Consider the following 20,717-nt stretch of genomic DNA (forward strand, 5'->3'; position numbering starts at 1 on the left):
TTGGTAATCCAGATATTCAGGTGATAGTGAACTGGTGAGGCCCAGTATGGTTTCTTTCTTCAACGAACCTGGGTTGGTAAGACCTTTTAATGAGAATTCCTTGCTATAACAGGAGTAGGAACAGTCTTGGGGAAAGGTCAGAACTCGTTTATGCCAGTCAATCCTGGGATTGGGGGTCTCCAGCCAGGGCATTCCCAATATCATCTGGAACTGAGGCACGCTGATGAGATTGAAGGTGATGTCCTGTTGGTGACCGTCCTGACAAAGAAGCGTGCCCTTCTCCGTATAATGCGTCACTGGGCCGGACGATAGCTGAGATCTATCAACTGTTGTGACGTTTTCCGATACCTGCTTCTGTCAGAGACAAAGGCCTATCCGGGTAGCCAGATCTTGGTCCATGTAATTTCCCACATCCCCACTGCCAATGTACGCCTCCAAGGCATGTATTTTTGACGGTTGCTTGTAATTTAACAGGAGCACAGGGATGACTAGATGTGAGGTCTGTATAGGTTCCTTTTCATCGCTTGACAAGTGGACCCCTACGAATGCCGGGCATTGGAGTTTCCTGAGTCCTGTTCGTCTTCTTCACCCTTGTGAGTTGCTCCAACTGCTTTCCTGGGTGGTTTCACCGGGCATTCTTGGCGATAGTGACCTGCCTTACCACAGTACAAACAAAGCTGCTGCTGTCTCCTTTTCTCCCTTTCTTCCTTGGTGAGTGGGCTCTGCAAGCCTCTGTTTTGCATTGGCACGGATTGATCCTGTGATTTGGTTTGATTCTCTTTGCCCAATCCATCTTCCAATCCTGCAGTCTGTGATCGAGCTGCACTGTCAGGTCGATGTATTCAGCACATCTTTCTGGGGGATTTACTACTTGGGCTAATACATCCTTAAGTTCCCCTCGCACGCCTCGGTTAAAGAGCGTAGTTCTTTTCTCCTCTGGCCAGTTAGTTTGTGCTATCAGACGATTGAAGGAAGCGATATATGTTAGTAGGTCTTGATTACCCTGTCGTAGTAATAACAGTTCATTGTCCAGAGCCTGCCCTTGAGTATGCCGTGCAAATAGTTTCTCCATTTCACACTGGAAACCTCCAAAGTCTCGAAGCAAAGGATCATCCTTGTTTACCAAGGGTATTAACCAGTCCACTGCACTACCTCCCAAATATGATAGTACAAATGCCACTCTCGCTTGATCGTTGGGGAATGCTCCAGGTCTGCACAAGAAATGTAGGTGACATTGGTTCATCAAGATTGCGTACTTATTCGGATTGCCTGTGAAGCGTTATGGTGGGGCCAGGGGAACCCCCCATGGAAGAACCACCTCTACTGGCATGGGCTGTGGAGGCGCGGCAGGAGGGGCATACCCCAGGCAGTGGGACCTGGCCTGCCTGTCCCTGGAGCATTTGCCTTGCTAGTTCATCTGTCCACTCCCGGTTCGCAATTAGATCCCTCCTTAGGGCATTGGTTTCCTGTCTTGAGGCATGAACTTCAGCCCGTAACACTCCCAGTAATCGGGCCAACTAATCCATTTCAGAAGTTTCCCTAACGGTCAGGCAGAGATTCGAAGAGGTTTTGCATTCTGTTACGCTGACCTGGTCTCGGCGGAGGCATTGGGGCACGGTTGCAGCTCTCCCGGGGTGAGGTCGCTTGGGTCCGACTTCGCCCTCTGCACTTATTTGGTGACTGGTTGTAATAGGTGATGCTTCTCGGGACTGCTCCTGCATGGAGAATAGGGGGCGTGAGTATGCCAGCTTGTGCGCCTGATCCCCTTCCAGACCCCTTCTCCCAAACCGTGGTACCCGTGGGATGCACTGTCCCTGGAAAGCTCACCTGTTGATTCATTTTGGCGAGCACTCTGTCCTGCTGCTTCTGGCAGGGGCGCTTGTATGATCTGGACCGAGTTCCTTCATTGGTCCCTTGCATGTGGTAATCCATTCCTGCTGTGACTAAGCCACTGTACTTCAGGTAAGTCTTCCTGTTTGCCTTTGTCTTTCCTCGTCTGTTTTTGTTGTATTGTAAAGTTTGTTGTCTTGTATTTCTGTCCGTTCCACTTTTGATGTTTGCTCTTTTGCTTTCTTCCCTTGCAGGTGATGTTGCCGGCCCGGCAGAAGCTGCGGAGCTCAAGGCGACAACCGGAGGGAATGAGGAACGAAGCTGCAGCACTACAGTAGCTGGTAAGTTGTTAACCAGGGGGCGTGCAGGGTTCAAATGCGGCGCAGCCTTAGGACGGATGATCTAACTTTGTCTTTCTTCTTCTTCAGAGGGTCCGAGTTCGTGGATGCGTAGTGTGGTGCTGCGGCATCGGGATCAAGATCACTAGATGTCAGGGGATGAGTCTGCAGATGAAGCGATGAAGCACCGTTTCCTGGAGGTGAGTTGCGGGAGAACGCCTGGTTTCAAAGATAAGTAAACTGGTCCAAGTGGAGGTCCAAGTGGCGTTGAGCGCCACTTTGCACGCGAGAGGTGCCAAACTGCGTCCAGCCATGGCCCCTGTGTTTATAGTCATAAAGAGACATAAGTGAGTCAAGTGACCCATTGCCCCCATTACTAGATGGTGTGATTTTTGTTTTGTTTTGTGGCCTGTGGCCATGACAGTATTATCTTTAAAGTTCCTGATTGTACAATCTTAAACAGTTTGATGATGCTTTCCATATTTCAGTTAAAACCTGTCTTGAGATTGCTAGACTCTCGCGACCTAGAGCAAATTGAGTGCAAGAATGACTTAAGATTGGATTCTGTAATATTACATTCAAAACTAGGTTTGATTTACAACTTAATTCTCATTCAGAATAAAGCTTTTTTGTCAATGGGGAGTGATGTTTTTCCATGGGTGGGTAATTCTCAAAATGCGTGAATCCATTGCATGGAGTCTGCCCAAAACAAGCAGATTAGCGACGATGACAGGGATGTATTACCAATTAAATGTACATTGAATACTAGGGGAAGTGGACCGTTTCTAATGGTCCCTTGCGAAATTATTGACAGGTCATCGAACTCAACATCTAGAGTATGGTCATGGCTTTCGGAGTATATGTATATAATGTATATAATGTAAACAACAATAATCCAAAAAACATATAATAGACAAACATACGAGAGAGACAAAGAGTGTAATGTTAGTATTCATATTAAAAAAACAAATCTTCCAAAATTATGTTCTTTAAGCCGAGGCATAACTACATTACCAATCTCCTTGATAAGCATCCAAATTACAACTAGAAGCAACTACTATCATTGTTGTGGTGTAGTGAAGTGCATGCGGCTTGTTGTGCAATATATGTATGGTTGTGATATGTTTACAGTTTGAGGGATGGGATTTTTAGGGTTCCATGTAATAATGTCCCCTCAAAAATATCGCCATGCAAAAAAATCGCTGAAAAATGGCAGTTTTTTGTGGGGACACTATTACATTGAACATGCGGTGGGCAACCTCGCAACTCCCAAACCCTTTTTTGTTTCTTCATTCGGTCCAGGGGTCACCCCCGCAACCCCCGCTGCCCCTGTCCCTATATATATGGTCACCCATATAATATCGCCACAACCTTTTCCCGGCGATATTATATACGGCGACCATATATATGGGGATAATATTACCTGATAACATTTTTAGTGGGTTAGTTAGTGGAGACGCTCCATATTACCTCCTACGCTTTGGCTACCCCTGGTACCGGTCCCTTCTAGTGTCGCATAGTGTGGTGTGCTGCGGTCAGAGTGGTGGTCTCTCTCCTATATTCTGTGTAGGTTTGTGGGTTTTCTTCAGGACTATTTGGTGGCGATGCTCCTCCACTGCCCCCCCCTTCACTCTGTGTCCTGGATAATGGATCTCTACACCGCTTTGGCACCTGGCATATCCCAGTGTGCAGCAGACATCTCCTTCCTGGGCCCCTTGAGGGGGGGACTCTTCCCTGTGCTCTTGAGCTACCTGCTCCCTATGCATTTTCTGTTTGGTACCACTCTCTCCCCTTCAACTCTTATACCCTCTGTCTGTGGTTTAACCTAGGACACTCACATCTCTCTCGTTATCCTCCGATAAGGCCCTCCTTATGAACCCAGGTCTCCATCCCACTCTGAGGTCTCTCCACCTTCCTGCATTTGTCATGGTACGCTTTAGTGTTCCGTATTGCGACATGTGTGTTCATTTGAGGGGTGTGGATGTTGCTCATTCTTTTCCATTTGGATCTGAGTTGAACAGCCAGGCTTTTAGGAGGTTTCTGAATTGTAGATGGTATTTCATGTTTCATATTTCTCTCGGGAGGGAGTTCCACATTTTTGCAGCTAGACAAGAAAATGCTGATCCACCAAGTGTTTTCCTTGTGTACGGTTTAGGTTCTAGGCAGATGTCCTTGCTGGATCTGAGTTTTCAGGTTGGCTAGTATATGGTGTTTTTCTTTTGTAGCATTTCTGCTCCTTGGTAGTGGATTGCTCTGTGCATTATGCACATTGTTTTAAATGTCTTTCGTTTTTTGATTGGCGGCCAGTGTAGCATCTTTAGCACAGGAATAATGTGGTCTCTTGTGGGTTTGAGGAGTAGTCTGGCCACTGCATTCTGTATGCATTGCAGTTTCTTCCGTATCCGGTATTACGAGTTATAAACTGTTGGTGTAGTGTATCCTGGACATGATGTTGGAAATGATAGCTAGTGCTTTGTTCGTTAAGGAGAGGAATGGTAGGATCTTTTTGATCATGTGTAGGTGAAAGATACCTTCTGGATTGGTGTGATAACTTGCGGTTCTAGTGTTAGCTCATTGTCCAAGATTTGTTACTTGTTTTGATGGCATGGGTGCTGTTCCTAGTTCTGTTGGCCAAGGGATGTATTTGTTGCTTTCCTGGTTTTTGGATATGTTCATGATTTGTGGCTTGGCTGGATTGAGCTTGAGGTTGGTTGTGTTCATCCAATCGTAGAGCTCTTTCATGCAATTTACTAGCATTGTATTCTCCTCTTGTAGATCTTAGATTATGTAGATGGTTTGCGTGTCATCTGAGTAGTTGTAGCAAGTGAGGCTGTGCCTTTTGATAAGGTTGATTAGTGATGCCAAGTAGATGTTGAAGATGAGTGGGGAAAGGGAGGATCCTTGCGGTACTCCACAGTTGGTGTCCCGCAGCGCTGATTTGAATGGATTTATCCATACAGTAGTTGTTTTTTCAGATAGGAATGATTCAATCTAGATAGGAATGATTTAATTGGTGATCCCTATTTCTTGCAGTCTCTTGATTAGGATGTTGTGCTTGACTGTATTGAACGGTGCAGAGAGGTCAAGTAGTATCCGTGAAGAGTTTGTGTTGGAGTCTGCATTGGCCTTTAGGTCATCCTAGATAGCGAGTCCCATAGTTGATGTATTTCTGCATGCTCCAGTGTATGTTCCTAGACATAGGTTTCTAGTAGTTTTGCCAGATAGAGAATGTTTGATATCGATCTGTAGTTAGAGAGGTCTTACACATCGCCTGTAGTATCCTTCAGGAGTTGTTTGATGTACGCAGATTTGAAAGAGGGCGGTACTCTCCCCTTTAAGAACGAAGAGCGATTGGTTGAAGATGTTTCAGTGGTATTCCAATGGCGTGCTTTGTGTGGGGATTGATTCATATAAGTCTGGTGGTAGGGGTCCATTGTGATCCTGCTTTATTGCCAAACTTCACCAGCTTGATAAATCTCTCTACTGATATTTGTGTGAAGCTTTGCAGGTTATTCTGTGGTTCCAGGGTTGGTGGGGCATGGTCATGGTGTGGTCAATTGGTCTGCTTTGAATAATTTGATGCAAGACAGTGATTGTATTTTTGAAGTAGTCTAGGAGTGTGTTAAAACGTGTTTGTGAAAGTACTGGTGTATTGTTGCATACTGGTGGGTTTCTCATCTCACTTATGTTATTTAATAGTTATTTTTGGGAGTTGGTGGCTATTGTGATTTTGTTGTTGTATTTCTTTTCGGCTTTGAGAATTTCCTGTATGCTCAGATTTGTTTTTGATAGTTTATTGTTTTTGCCTGGTTGTATTTTTTCCTCCATTCTAACACAAGTTTCTGGTCAGCTTTTTTCATTGTACTGAGGTGAGTTGTCTATTGTTTTGGTGATCCATTTCTGGATTAGGTCTGCTCTTTCGTCTAGGTCAGTTCCATTCAGGCTTTTGGTTGATGGTTTCAAGGATTCCAGTTGTTCTTTTAAGTTACTACTTTTGATGGTATTCCAGTTTGGTTTCCAGATCGCGTGGATCTTTTGGGGTTGTTTGGGTGCTTTAGCTGGAAGTTGGATCACAAATGGTATGTTGAGGTGATCGCTCCATAGTATTTGCATAGGTGGCGCAGTAGAGATCAGGTATTTTTTGGCAAAGATTGCATCGAGAGTGTGACCTGCTGTGTGCGTAGCTCCTTTAACCATCTGGCATAGTTTTATTGTGTTTAGTTGCTTGATTAGTCATTTTTGAGAGATTGTGTTCTCTTTTTCAAATCATATGTTTAAGTCCCGGAGGATTATCAGGTGGTTGTTTTTGATGGCTACGTTTGTGATGGCTTCATGTAGGTGTCTATAAAGGTTTTGTCATAGGTCTGTGGTCTATAGATGAGTATGAATGTGAGGTTTGTTTTTGAGTTAGCAGTCAAGTGAAGGATGAGGGATTTGCAGTTTCTGATTTTCAGCGGGTCATCTGTTTTTATTTTCATGTGTTTTTAGTAGGCTACTGTATGTCCTCTTCTTTTTCCTTTTTCTGTTTAACTGTGTGCATTTGAAGTTGTCGGGTAGGCAGCTGTGTACTGTGACTTTGTAGTTTTAATCTAACCAGGTATCTGTGATGAATAAGATGTCTATTACACCATCGAAGAGTAGATCCTAGAGCTCAGTTTATTTATTTATTCACATTTTTAAAGCGCACAGCAGCTCTTAGGCATCATGGCGCTGTTACAATAAGTCATGCTGGGTACATAGGAAAAAAGATCTTCACGGTTACATGGCAGGCATTGTTTTTGCTGACATAGTAGAGCTTCCAAGTTACATCACAAGCAACGGTTACACAGTATCATTTACATGGGAAAGTGGTAACATGATCATCCTTACGGGTTGGTGGATGCAGGGCAAGCATATTGTAAGGGGACTCTATATGCCGCAGTGGGGTCTAAGGGCTAGTAAAACAGAGTGGTCTTGAGGGATTTGCGAAAGATGGATAGGGAGGGTTCAGCTCTGAGAGCTTTTGGAAGGATGTTCCATAGTTTGGGTGGAATGTGTGGAAAGCCAATGCCTCCGCCATTTGCTCTTTTGTCAGAGGGAACTTGGAGTTGGTTGGCATGGTGACTTCTTTTGGGGCGTGAAGAGGTGTTCCTAAGTATGGTTTCTGATAGTTAGGAGGGGCAGAGAGGTTGATACATGTGTGTGTTAGGGTGAGGATCTTGAAGTTGATCCTTTCCATTACTGGGAGCCAATGGGCATCTCGCCTGATCCGGGCGATGTGGTATCTTTTGGGGATGGAAAGAGCTGCATGGAGTGCTTTGTTTTGAACTGTTTGGAGTTTCTTGAGGTTTTCTGCAGAGGTACCTGCCAGGAGGGCATTGTAATAGTCAAGTTTAGCTCCTATTGTGGTGCGGGCTATGGAGAGTCTATTTTAGGTGGTGAGAAAGGGTTTTATGGAATTTATTAGTTTGGTGGTGTGCGCAGAAGCCGAAGCAATGGCGCTAACCTGGCGTGTCATTGAAAGAGTTGAGTCAATGTAGACTCCAAGAGTTTTAACTGAGGTGGATACAGGTATGTTTGTGTTATCAATGGTGAAGTGGTTGAATTTCAAATTGAGTTTGGGCAGTATTTCCTTGGGACCAAGGAGGATGATCTCAGTTTTGCCCCTGTTTAAGCAAAGGCCTTTGACAGCCATCCACGTTTGAATCGTTGTATAGATTTGAAGGAGGGCAGCTGCGTCTTGGTCGTAAGAGCCAGTGAGAGGGAGGAGGACTTGCGTGTCTTCGGCATAGTTTGGGTAGGCTATGCCGAGCGAGTCTAGCATGTCAAAGAGTGGTTTTGTGAATAAATTGTAGAGGGTAGGCGCAGTGCAAGAGCCTTGTGGCACACCACAGTGGACGGTGGAGGGAGATGCATTGGCCTGATCGGAGTAGCCTTTCATAACCCTTACTTCTAAGAAGGAGTTAATCCAGGATGTGGCTTTATTGGAGATGTGGGATGCGTTGGCGAGATGCGAGGTTAGGATGTTGTGGTCAACAAGATCAAACGCAGCAGAGAGATCTAAGAGAAGCAGAAGGGCAGGTTTTCCCTTGTCCATTATTTTTGTCATTTGATTTATTAGGTCTAGGAGGGCGGTTTCAGTGCCGTGTCCTTTGCGGAAGCCTGATTGCCTCTTGCCTAGGATGGCGTTGGCTTCGATGTATTTTTGGATTTGGTTGTGGGCGGCTTTGTCTAGGATTTTGAGGAGGAAGGGGACGGTGGTGATGGGGCGGTAGCTGTTAGGGTATGAGGGGTCTAGAGAGGGTTTCTTGATGAGAGGTCGGACCCATGCTTCTTTTAGGCGTAATGGTACAGTTCCTGAGGAAATGACACATTAATAAATGCAGTGATAATGGGGGTCAGTGCGTCAGCACATTCTTTGATGATAGTAGGCGGTAAGACATCCCCTTTACAGGTGGATGGTTTGATGTGATGGAAAAGGTCAGCAACTTCCTTTTCTGTGACATCTCTGAAGGAGAAGAGAGGGGCTTCTGGTGAGGGAATGGGTGGGATAGGTTGTTTATGCATGCTGGCCTGTTTGGGGAATGATTTGCGCTGTGTTTGGATTTTTTCTTGGAGGAGCTTGACTTTGTTTATGAGGGCTGACTGGATGCTTAAACACCAGGCTTCACCTTTGACGATTTCGTCAGGACTGGTGGAAGGGGTGATGAGCTCTTTGAAGATTGAGAACATTTCTCGCGATTTAGAGCTGGCTGGGGAGATTCTGAGGTTAAATGATTCTGATTTGGCAGTGAATATAGCTTTTTTGTAAATAGCGGAAATGTTTTTGAAATCTGCTATTGTGGATTGGTTGGGCATTGATTGCCATTTGCCTGGGGCCTGGCGTTTGGGTATGCGTACTGCTGATAGTTCTTCCGTAAACCAAGAATTAGTGTGCAGGATTTCTTTTCTTTTTTTTCTTAAAGTGGGGCTATGGAACCAATGGCTTGGTAGAGGGTGTGGGCATAGATGTTGGCCAGGGCGGTGGGATTGTTGACAAAAGGTGGTTTCAGCTTGGGGATGTCAAGAAAGGGAAGGAGGTTGGTCGTGGTGAGTTCTTTGGAGCTTCTAGCTTTGGTAGATGGGACGTAAGAAGGAACTTTGGTTGTGGGACCGTAAGGGATGGTGAAATGGATACAATGGTGTTCTGTCCATGGGAGAGTTGTGATATTAGTGACAGAGGAGGAGCAGTTGTGGCCTGCAATCCAGTCAATGGAGTGGCCTTTAGAGTGGGTGACTCCTCCTAAATCCTAAATCTGTGAGCTCTTTGGCAAGTGCAGAGGCAGCTTTGTCCTTGGGGTTCTGCAGGCCAAGGTTCAGGTCTCCAAGTAGGGTGGTTTTGGTGGGATTCTTTAGGTTGTTCCCTCCAATTTGGCCGAGAGGAGGTCAGCAGTGGTTTCCCATGCCGGGCTGCAGAGTCTGATGGCAAGAGTCTCTTTGAAGATGAGGACTAAGCCTCCTTCTTTGGAAGTTTTACTGTCTTGTCTCAGGATGGTATATCCTTGAGGGAGGGCAAGAGAGGTAGCATATTTGGACATTGATCATGCGTTGATTCGATTGCAGTGTATTTTTATCAGAGTGTTTTGTTTTTGTTCCAGGTTTCTTCACATGGAGGTATTTTTGTGGGTTTCTGTGTTGCTCTCAGGATGTACAGTGTGGTAAGTAGGCTCTGTTTCATCATTGAGTAGATCTGCTAGGTTTTGTATTGGGTTCCAGACTTCTTCCTGTTCCTCTTCTGTATCTCATTGCATTTGCAATTGGTGCCTAGTGTTTTGATGATATATGGAGTGAGCGTGTCATTTTCCCTCTTGCTTCTGCTGAATGTGTATGGTCTTTTGCAGTGCAGTCCTAGTATTTTGCTATAGCGTCTAGCATCTTTGATGGTTGTGAATTGTTCTGGTTGGAGGTCTGTTGTGAGGTATGATGTTAGGTATAAAGATTTTTCCCTTCTCTTGGAGTTTGATCTATTTACTGTCATGCTTATGGGTGTGTTTTTTGCTGTAATGTCTGTATTTATTGGCAGAGTGCCATGGTGTTGTTCCATTTGATGTATTCTTTCTCCTAGTTTGGACTTGCATCATCCTGTTCTGTGTCGTGGCATAATGAGGTCCTTTGGAATCTATTAGTTTAGTGAGTTTGTGCTGTTGTGGTTTTTGAACCAGGGGTTGTAGGTCCTTGCGATTTGGTTGTTTACTGATATTTTCTTTGTGTTTCTGATTTGGTTTTTGGTGTTTATCTTGAGGTCCTTTTGGTTGTGGATGTTGAATCAGGGGTAGTATACCCTCGTGGTTCAGTCGTTTGCAGGTGTTTCCTCTCTGACACCAATGTGGTTTTTGCACTTTATGTTTATCTTCGGGGTCCTTTGGTTGATGTTTTAGGAGGCAGGTTGTGCGGTTAGCTAACCGTTGAGTTGATACAGACCTGGTGGTCTGCGTGTAGTGGGGCAGGGTGTTTGGGATGGGGGTACTGACAATGGTGCAGTAACAACCTAGATTATGGTGTGTTGTATTAGGTAGGAGCGTTGGGTTATATGCAGTTGGTGCAGGTATCTGGCTTGGAGACACAGTGATTAGTCAAGAGGCACCTGCATTTTCGCTACCAGGGGTTTGGGGTTGCCCACGCTGGGCACAGCTGCATTACTTTGCTTGGGGTTGAAACCTAGAGGTGGGATACTTAGCAGATGCAAGAGAGTCCCTGATTTAGGGCGCAGCAGAGAATGTGGTAGCACCTATATTTTGGGTGCCTGACAAGTGGGAGTGAAACTTAAATTGAGGACATAGCAGCAATGCCAGGTAGTATCTAGATTGGCTGGCAAGGGATAGGGAGACTCACCCTGAGGACACAGCAGCAATTCCAGGAATTGCTTACAAATCGAATTGGCCTAGATGCCAGATATGGCTGACTGCAGTGTGACTATCATGGATCTAGTAAGACCAAGATTTGGAACACCTAGATAGGAAGGGGATGGTCTAAAATAGGTGTGCACCGACAAAGCAATAACCCTCAGATCTGGGATTCATGGACCTAAAATGCGTCACAGCAGCAGATGTATTTCACCTAGCTTTGGAATGCCCGTATAGAGGGAGAAGGGCCTGCAATGAGGTCAGTAGAAAATGCAGTAACACCTAGTCGTGGGACACCTGGATAGAGGGAGGATGGCCTAATATTAGGGTACAACAGTAAATGGGGAAAAAAAATCTAAAGATGACAATTGCATTTAGTGTCCCGAGTCCTATGTTACTCTTGCCATGTGTGCCCACTTTGAAAACACCTCAGTGTTTGAACGTAAAACATATGTTGTGGAAGATGCCCTTTTTGAAAAAGTGTCACCCAAAGTAGGAGCAAAAATAAAATTGTAACACACTTGTACTAAATCCAACACCAACCAACTCCTAAATAGTGTTCATTAATTACAAAAGACAAGGCCGGGAAACATGTACCTCGTCCTGAATTTCAGGTTGTGTGCTGAATCTGTTATATCCAGCTAAAGAGACATAAACAAAGAATTATGAACTCAGCAGTTTGCCTAGTTGCTGGAGTAGAAAATAAAACGACTTAGATGGGCCGTAAGGCCAGAAACAGCATTGTATTGTTCTGCAAAGTATCAGTCCAATTACGGAGCTGGGTAATCCATGGCCACTACTTAAAATGGACTACCCCCTTGTGCACATGTACAAGAATGCTGACTTAAACGTAAACCAACGTGATGATGTAATGAAATGATGAAGACAAAGCGTGTGTCTCACTAAATCAAGCATAAATATACCCATCCACCCAGGCATATAGAAAACGTTGAAAGCATAGAGCACTGCTTTCTAAAAAAGAAAACGCCCCCTCATGTCCATAAGAACCCTGACTGGTGAACAGATCAAAAGGTGGTAAGCATAGGCAATTATAAGCCAGAAAGCCCCATTTACAATGTTCTTGAAGTCGCGTGTTAATTCACAAACCTAAAACAGGACAACTGAGGGCAATCTAACTGTGTATTAGTGATATTGCACAAATAAAGACCTTAAAATATAGAGAAATAGTAGCCGTCTGTGTGTGGTAATATTAGGGGAATGATGGTAACCCTCTCTGTGAACAGCCAACAATGGTAAATTTAGCAGTGAAGTAACACCTATAAGCTCAATGAGGTACAAAGGAATTCATTATTAGAAGATGACAAACATATTTGCTTGTAAACATTCCACCCCAGCTATTACACACAAGATCACGGGTGCTGTTTGACAAAGCATTCTATCAAGATTCAAATGTGTATCCTTTGTATAAAACATGAGATGTGTTCTTGCATAACGAGATCAAATTTGGCCAACAACTCAATAAGACCAAGATCCAGCCCTGATAATGGACTGATGTCCGAAATGCACTGGCTTCACACATAAGATCTGCTTGCCACGCTTTTTATTACTGTGTGTTAAAATATTTTGAATCATCTATGTTGTTAGCATAAGTATTCTATGTGCTTCGCACTTTGTGTGCTTTATATGGTTGCTAATTTATTTATTTTGGACATACATTTAAAAGCCCATTCCTGCCCATTGGTTGAGTACACAGCACCTGGGGTGATTCTCCGGGTGATTTGCATAGTTGTATGATGAGCCAATAGAGGAGCATGATAGGCCAGCACAACAAAACATAAATAAAAGGGAAAGTGTATGCAATGGGCCCCTAATGCTAACAAGTGTTGTTGGTCCCCTGCATGTAATTTTAAACACTCTCAAAGCGGAGTGTAAAAGTAAACAGTAAACTAAGGTTAACATAGAACTTTATTTTTTTGATGTATTTATTGGTTATTTGTAATGCACACTATACAACAATGTGTTTCAAGGCGCATCAAGGGAAGGGGACAAGGAGGGGATACAATAAAAACAAAAACATTTCTAAAAGGTCTTTTAGAAATGCTATAGCATGAGGGGAGAGTAAGGGGTGTGCAAGAGAGGGAACAAACAAAACATCCTGACTAGGTTGTGAGACAATTTGGAATGTGCAATTGCTGGAACACATAAAAGGGGGGAGAGCGTGGAGGAAGGGAGTGAAGAGATACAAAAAATACACAGGTTAAAGTTAAGTCTATGAGACAATCTGTGGGCTGCATTAAGGAACCCAGAATTTCAGTATGGGCAGCAGGTTAGTGAAAGCAGCATTAAAAGCATTGACTCAAAGAATGAGGGACTACATCAGAACATGCAGACAGCAATGGCGACAAGCAAGGAAACTGGGGCACCCAAAACACAGGCAAGAAGGGACGCAGCAGGAAAAAAGATGAAATGTGAAGCACAAAAACAGAGGGAGGAGTAAGGATAAAAAGCGACAGAGGGAAGAGGGTCGAGTCAGGAGTGAAAGCTACAGGCATAAATAAGTAATGGGGGAAAGGTAGAGAAGTGAGGGAGTCAGGAACCAGGGGGATCCAAGCACATCTGAAGGGAGCTATAGAAGGACTCAACTTTTAAGTTAATGGGCAACAAAAGGTATCAAAGTAACAGAACAAGATCAGGATTAAAGAGTGAGGCAAGGGGCAATAAACATATTAAATAAAACAAGAAGTTAGGAGAGCAAGAGTTAAGGACAATTAACAGGACAGTATGCAATAAGCGCCTTTGAGGAGACATTAGGAAGGAAGCCAGAGGATGAACAAGATTAAGGGTTAATGTCAATGCATAAACAGATCAAAGCACCAGCAGTAGAACAGAACAGTGGAAATGCTACAACAAAGTCAGTGTCATGACCTCCAGAACGTGCCCCTTTTGGACTTCCTGGTCCTTGTCTCAACAGGGCTTGCACTCCCTGGTACTCCCAACATGGTCGTCCAGCGTGAAACACCTTCCTCGCTCTACAAGTTGGACGTAGCGTGTTCTATTAATAGACCACGCCCCCCGCGGCTCTGCGCGTCTCAATGCTATTGCGAAGTATCGACCAGACGTGTGCTCCATAGATCACGGTATTGCTTCCCTAATTCTGTCCCTACTAACTCCATTCCTAGTCCCTCTCCTTTCTTTCTTACTTCCTGGTCTCGTGTACTGAGTAGTGCACTTTCTTAATTTCCCAGATTTCTGGATCATTGCCTCCCGGAACTTTGAACGCACGCTGGAGTCGGAAGAGACTCGTGCAGCCTTATTCAAGACCCGATCCGTCCGCAAGAAGGCATCGACCAAGAAATCCAGCAAAGATCAGACTCAGGTGAGAAGGGGGGAACTCATTGACAGTTTGAGACGCCACCCGACCAAACTCGATATCGACATGGAAGCGGCCTTTCAGGACCTGATGTGTGGCATGCAAGAACTAACAACCGAGGTAAAGAATCTAAAGGCGGAAAACGCCGCTCTCAAACAATTAGTTCTATCCTGTGATTCTGCTACAAAAGAAAGTGTGTTGCTGGGCGGCATAGTTGACAAATACGATGGGTCGGCAAAAACCCTTCGTGGATTTCTGGATTCATGTTTGGTCCACTTTACTTTTAAGCCCTACTACTTTTCGACTCCCAGGGCTAAGGTGGGTTTCATAATTTCTCACCTTTCAGGAAATGCCTTAACCTGGGCTACGCCCCTCGTTAATTCCGGCGATGCTCTCCTAGATGACTATGATGGCTTCATACAGGCCCTTAAAACCATGTTTGACCGCCCAGAGCAGGTCTATACTGCCCAGGAATGCCTATTAGACTTTCAGCAGGGATCCCAGGATATGCTCACCTTTGTAACCCGATTCAAGCTATTAGCCAAGGAAGCTGATTGGTCTCCTGAGGCGAGTTTTACCATTTTCAGGAGAGGACTGAATGAGGAGATTAAGGATGAGTTGGCCAGAGTGGCTCTCCCAAACTCATTCCAGGCACTAATGGACCTTGCCATGCAAATAGACTTTCGTATCTAGGAAAGGAAGGCAGAGAAGAAGAAATCCAGAGGAAATCCTCTGAAAGTGTCCTTTGAGAGCACCACCAAGACGGATACAAACCCAGGCTCAGTCACTGAACCAGAACCCATGCAGATAGGAGCCTTCCGTGGACCTATATCCCCGCAAGAAAGGATGAGAAGTATTCATACGGGGTTGTGCATGAATTGTGCCTCAGATAAACACTTGGTTAGGGAATGTCCTCTAGCCCCTCCTTGGCATTCGGGAAACGCCAGCTCCTGATCCTAGATGGAGCAGAGCTTCGGGAGAGAGATGTTTGCTCCACATCAATTCCATCCTTGAACTCTCCTGGACAAAACAATTTGGTGATACTGCAGGCCTTCCTATCGCCCTCCAAGAATAAGACCTATTCCATTTTGGCCTTGGTAGACTGCGGAGCTATGGGAATATTCATTGATCAAGATTGGGTTGTTAGTCATCACATTCCATATGAGACACGAAGCATTATGCAGCCGGTGGAAGCAATCGACGGAATACCCCTCACTTCAGGGCCCATAAGCCTGCAGACTAAAGAGATCCAGCTTTCTATAAACCATCACCAAGAGCGGATTAGATTCGACATCATTAAGTCAGCTCATTACCCCATGGTATTGGGTATGCCCTGGTTACAGAAGCACAATCCGTATATCAATTGGACAGCAGGATCACTATTCCTAGGATCAGAGCTTTGTATGTCTCACTGTCTATTCCTGGATCCCTTCTTGACACCACCTAAAGAACCACCAAGAGACCAGCAAACACCACTCATGGTTTCCAATATCATACAAGTCCCTGAGGCCTATCAGGGATATGCTGATGTATTTTCAACTGCCATAGTCCAGGCCTTACCCCCTCACAGACCTGAAGACTGTGCCATAATACAGATCCCTCAGCAGTGATTCCCTTCGACAGAATGTGCATCCTTTCCGAACCTGAGAAAAAGGCCCTGCGAGAATACCTGGATACCAACCTTGAAAATGGCACCATGAGACCTTCAAAATCTCCAGCGGATGCTTCGTTGTTCTTTGTTCCCAAGAAGGACGGGCTTAAATCAATGCACCCTCAAAGACCGGTACCCATTGCCCTTGATCTTGGATATCCTGGAAGCTGTGAGAGGCGCCGTAATATTTACGAAGTTGGATCTCCAGGGTGCCTACCATTTGATCCGTGTCCGGGAAGGAGACAAATCGAAAACAGCCTTTAGAACACCCTTTCGTCACTATGAATATCCAGTCATGCCCTTTGGACTAGCTAATGCCCCCGCAGTTTTTCAACGTTTCGTGGATAGGGTGTTCTCTGACATGTTATTCCTCTTCGTCATTGTCTATCTGGACGACATATTGATCTTTTCCAAGGACCTTCTAAAGCATGAAGAACATGTAAAGGCAGTATTACAACGACTCAGTGAACACAAACTTTTAGCCAAACCCGAAAAAATGCTTGTTTCACGTTACTTCTGTTCACTACCTAGGATTCATCCTTAGCCCAGAAGGAATTGGTATGGACCCTTCAAAGGTAAAGGCCATACTGGCATATCCCGCTCCCACGTCCGTGAAACAAGTTCAATCCTTACTGGGGTTTGCCAATTTCTACCGGAAATTCATATCCAACTTTTCCGAGTTTGATCAGCCGATCGTTGCTCTCTTGAAGAAAGACACCCCCTAATCTGGTCTACACCGCAAGATAAGGCATTCCAACTTTTAAAGGCAGAGTTCACGCAAGCCCCCATCTCAGCCCAACCCGACATAAATCGACCATTCCTAGTGGAAACGGATGCCTCTAACTATGCCATAGGACCGGTGTTAAAGCAGGAATTTGAGGATAAACTGGAACACCCCATTGCATACCTTTCACAAACCCTGACTCCCAGTGAGACACACTACTCCGTCCTGGAAAAGGAACTGTTAGCCATCCTCCAAGCCTTCACTGAATGGCGACACCTACTTCTGGGTGCTAGACATCCAGTTCAGGTCTGCACAGACCATCAGAATCTTCAAATTCTACAGTCATTGGAGTGTAGGAAAAGTCGTCTCGCGCGTTGGGCCTACTTCTTTGCCCAGTACCAGTTCCACATCACTCATGTTCCCGGATCACAAAACCTGATTGCTGACGCCTTATCTCGACGTCCTTACTATGTAACTACTGAAGATAGGGCCTATCCTAAGATGTTTCCCCACACGATCTTTGTAGCTCAAGCAGTCAATCTCCTGGAAGAAATTCGAGTGCAAACCCAATCCTCTGATCTGTGGAAGGATATTTCAAGGAAGAATCAATGGAATCTAAGAATCAAGGAAGGATATTTATTCAAGGACAATGCACTGGTCATTCCGACACAGAAATTACAACAAAGAATAATAAACCTGTGTCATGATACCCTTCACTCCGACCATCATGGCATAACCAACACCCTCCGCCTCATACAAAGACAGTTTTGGTGGCCTGGAATGAAGACCGACGTACAGCAGTACATCCAAGCTTGTGCTACCTGTAGTCAAAATAAACATGATAACAAGAGACCGGCGGGTCTTCTACTACAACCCACACTGCCAACAAGGCATGGGAATTCATTGCTACAGACTTCATTGTGGAATTACTACCTTCCCGAGGATACACGACCATCATGGTTACCATTGACTTGTTCACTCATATGGCTCATTTTACACCCCTGTGTAAGCTACCATCCTCGTCCAAACTTTCTGGAATCTTTCTGGAACACATATTCCGTCTGCATGGACTTCCTTCCAAGATCATATCTGATCGAGGACCTCAATACGTCTCACAATTCTGGAAACATCTCTGTCACATTTTGGGAATCCAACGCGCCCTCTCTTCAGGTTATCATCCCCAAACCAACAGGGCCACAGAACGTGCTAATCAGACCCTGGAACAGTATTTTCGATGTTTCGCCACCAAGGTTCAGGATGACTGGTCGCTCGTGATAACCGTGACTGAATTTGCCTACAACAATTCCGATCATTCAGCACTTAAGACCAGTCCCTTTTATTGTAGCCAAGGTTTCCATCCATCGGTTCTACCCTCTGTTCTCCCTCATCCCACACTGGTACCTACTGTCGACTCCTGGATCGAAACCCTCATCAACGTACACCAGGAGGCCAAAGAAAACTTAGAGAAGGCCAGAACACAGACTAAGAGGTATGCAGATTCCAAAAGAAGACCAGGGCCTTCTTATGCAATTGGTGATCAAGTCGGTTGTCCTCGAAATTACTACCCTGACATCTACGGCCAAACAAATTGGCCCCTCGGTACTATGGTCCATTTCCCATCAAGGAAATTATAAATCCAGTCTCATACCGGATCAAACTAAGAGACTCCTGGAAGAAAATTCACCCAGTCTTTCACACATCCTTATTAAAACCCTACATCCAATCCTCCCGGAAATCCTGCAGAACCCCTCCCCTGCTGGTCGACAACCAACTGGAATATGAATTGTCCCGAATATGCGACTCCAGGTATAAACAGGGTCAGCTTCAATACCTGGTTGAATGGAAGGGATATCCTCCTAGTGAAAGAACCTGGGAACCACTTTCTAATCTCAAGGCCCCTCGACTGCTCATAAAATTTCAACTCATACACCCGGGTAAACCTGGAGGAATGGGTCTTTGGAGGAGGCATGCTGTCATGGCCTACAGAACGCGCCCCTTTTGTACCTCCTGGTCCTTGTCTCAACGGGGCTTGCCACCCTGGTACTCCCAACATGGCCGTCTAGTGTGAAACACCTTCCTCGCTCTACACGTTGGACGTAGCATGTTCTATTAATAGACCACGCCCCCTGTGGCTCCACGCATCTTAATGCTATTGCGGAGTAGCGACCAGACGTGTGCTCTGTAGCTCGCGGTATTGCTTCCCTAATTCTGTCCCTACTAACTCCATTCCTAGTCCCTCTCCTTTCTTTCTTACTGCCTGGACTCGTGTGCTGAGCAGTGCACTTTCTTAATTTCCCAAATTCCTGGATCATTGCATCCCAGAACTTTGAACACATGCTGGAGTCGGAAGAGACTTGTGCAGCCTTATTCAAGACCAGATCCGTCCGCAAGAAGGCATCGACCAAGAAATCCAGCAAAGATCGGACCCAGGTGAGAAGGGGGGACTCCTTGACAGTCAGTGAAGGAGTACCAGAGTCCAAGGAAACAATAATAGCAGTATACATACAGGGCGAGAGCCGGCGGGAAGGCAAAAGACATCCATACCTTGAAGGAATGAGAAATCAGTCTGCAAGGTGCCAAAGTAAGGGAATCTTGGCAAACGAGCTGTTAGGCTGGTGCATCTGGTTAGTAAGGAGAAGAAGGATGCGTCGAGCTGCCGGAAGCCCCGGACAGGCCAAGACAGGGAAAAATCTTACTGGTTTCTTATCTGGGCTGGCTTCGCCTGCCGGCTCCCCTCTAATCGGGTTCAATGGTGCAAGCTGCCTACCAGAGGCATCTGGAGGTGGGGATAGGGCAGAACAACAGCCCATTCCATAAAGCAGTGGTGCATCCGCCATCTTGAAGAGTAGCTGATGCTCCGTAGAAACCATTCTGTGAAATGGAGGCCCTCGATCACAACCAGCTCCACCCCCCAGGCCAAGGGAGGGATCAGGCCTTGTGATGGTGGAGCTGAGGAGAGGGACAGATGCAGCAGGAGTCTTCGCTGCCATTCTTCACTTTTACTCTCCACTTTGGGAAAAATAAGACAGCCTGCAGATATGCATTGCAGGTTGTGTTTTATAATGGATTAGAATGCATTCCTTCTACTCATCAGCAGGTGCTAATAAAAGGCATATTATATTGGGATCTTTGATTTTTACGCCAGTACAAACTTTTTGTCCAGGCAGAAAACCAAATCCTCTTCCGAGGAAGAGGAAGAAATCAAAGCAGGGGTGCTTTCTCCATTTTGAGGCCCTCCTATGCCTTGGAATGGCAGCAAAATGTACTGGAGCGTAATAGTGAAATGGAAAAGCGTGAAATGAAATACAAAGTAACCTGTGTCATGCAGATAAGCAACATGACTCAGGAAACAGAGCACAGCATAGAGAAACATGATGAGCCAGGACAAACAACACCCTATTTCAAAGTGGATGTGGAGACTCACCCAATTAATCCAATACAATAACCACAGCAGCAGCAACATAATCTGGTGTATTTCTACACTGAGGTACATAATTTAACAGAGATACTTTCTGAGCTTCCCCATCTGGAAAATATGGCCCCAAGCAGAGATGTCTCAGGGTTTTTATAGAATTGTACAAAATGGAGTTGATACAGAAAGCAGTAAAATACATAAAGCTATTTTGTAACCGGATACCTTGTGCTGGTTATTAGATTGATTTGGTATCTAAACATATGGTTTGACTTCAGTGTGGTTTATTTTGTGTTACAATTGGTCAGCCGACATGTGTTTCGACCCCTCAGAGGGCCTCATTAGGACCTTGGCGGAGGACCATGGCGCTATTAGCACCATGGTCCATGGCGCTAAATTGCCAACTCCGCCATGGTGGTTGGCGGACTTACCGCCCCATTCCGACCTTGGCGGGGCGGTAAGTCCCCAATCCCCATTTACCCTTCCCCATTCCCATTTTTGCCCCATAGGGCATAATGGGAGTGGGGAAGGCGTTAATTACGCCACCGTAAATTACAGTGGCGTAATTAA

The sequence above is a fragment of the Ambystoma mexicanum genome, chromosome 6p, assembly GCF_040938575.1.
Source record: "Ambystoma mexicanum isolate Mex_15411 chromosome 6p, UKY_AmexF1_1, whole genome shotgun sequence".
Classification (NCBI taxonomy): Eukaryota; Metazoa; Chordata; class Amphibia; order Caudata; family Ambystomatidae; genus Ambystoma; species Ambystoma mexicanum.